We start from the raw sequence: 1,182 nt of genomic DNA, 5'->3' as shown, positions 1-1,182 counted from the left end.
ATGGTCATAAATAGTACATTGAATTTCTTGAGATAGCTCAATTTGACGGTTACGTTGAACTTGATTAAAGTGTGTATTGATTATTTTGACGTTTACCTTACACTTCATTAATGTATTGCGCACAATCGAAAACATCGACAACGACAACAACATACATGATCCGAAATCTTCACCCCAACGCAGAGAGACTGCGAACATGATCCGAAATCTTCACCCCAACGCAGAGAGACTGCGAACATAGAAATCATCGCCGTGATCGCCCGAAATCTTCACCCTAACGCAGAGGAGACTGCGAACACAACAACATCGACATCGACAACAACATCTTGATCGCCCGAAATCTCTACCCCAACGCAGAGGAGACTGCGAACACCAAAATCTCTAACGTAACGCAGTCTAAGAAAGCGAACAATACTTGTACTAGTAAAAAGGTGATGCCTTCTCAAGGACTCGAACCCGTACCTTCGACTCGACCATCGCTTCCCAAACCCCTCCAACCACCCTACCAAAATCGCCATCAGTCCGTTGTCGTATCCGTTCTTAAACCCATGTAATCTACCTCATCCACCCTGTCTAATGTTCTTAACGGAGGTTAAATATATCACCAAAACCTGGCATTACTGAAACGAATACTGTAAGTCATCAGCTATCATATCACCCCGAAACCCAAAAATCCTGACGGGGGGGGGGAAATCTCATTGTCAATGGAGGTTTATTAGAATTTTAACCGGATATTATTCCAAACTAAATATTCCCTTCTCGCGTTATCCGGCTGATTGGGCTCACTCGGAGGGGGGGGTGTTGGTTGTGTTTAGTGTTTTTCACGATCCGGTTATTTAACCGAACCGCGGGTTCTCTTCAATCGGATATCCCGTCTTTTCAGGTGTCGCGTGACGGTTTTTGAATTCGTCGAAAAGAATGGCGGGACCCGGATTCGAACCGGGGATCATTGGGTTAAAAGACTAACGCTCTACCAACTGAGCTAATGCGACATGCACCAACACCGGTTCAAGGCGACGTCTGGCTTCGACTCATCCTTCACATGCTTCCCGTCAACAGCCGGTTTGCCTACAAGCAACTCACCGACCCTGAAGCCATTACATGCGTTTATGGATGCGGTAATGTCGAAACCGAGCATCATGCCTTCCACACGTGCAATGAAGTCTTTCCGACATGGCAATT

At 46.0% G+C, this 1,182-nt stretch overlaps 1 non-coding gene across 1 annotated transcript; it reads right to left on the bottom strand.

The window, feature by feature from the left end:
• Positions 1-919: 919 nt before the first annotated feature.
• H257_19571 lies at positions 920-992 on the bottom strand. The gene has a single exon. It is a non-coding gene; the product is annotated as a tRNA-Lys (tRNA).
• Between the last annotated feature and the right edge of the window lie 190 nt (positions 993-1,182).

Source organism: Aphanomyces astaci (genome assembly GCF_000520075.1).
Source record: "Aphanomyces astaci strain APO3 unplaced genomic scaffold supercont1.805, whole genome shotgun sequence".
NCBI lineage: Eukaryota > Oomycota > Saprolegniomycetes > Saprolegniales > Verrucalvaceae > Aphanomyces > Aphanomyces astaci.
This window is presented reverse-complemented; position numbering and strand designations above follow the sequence as displayed.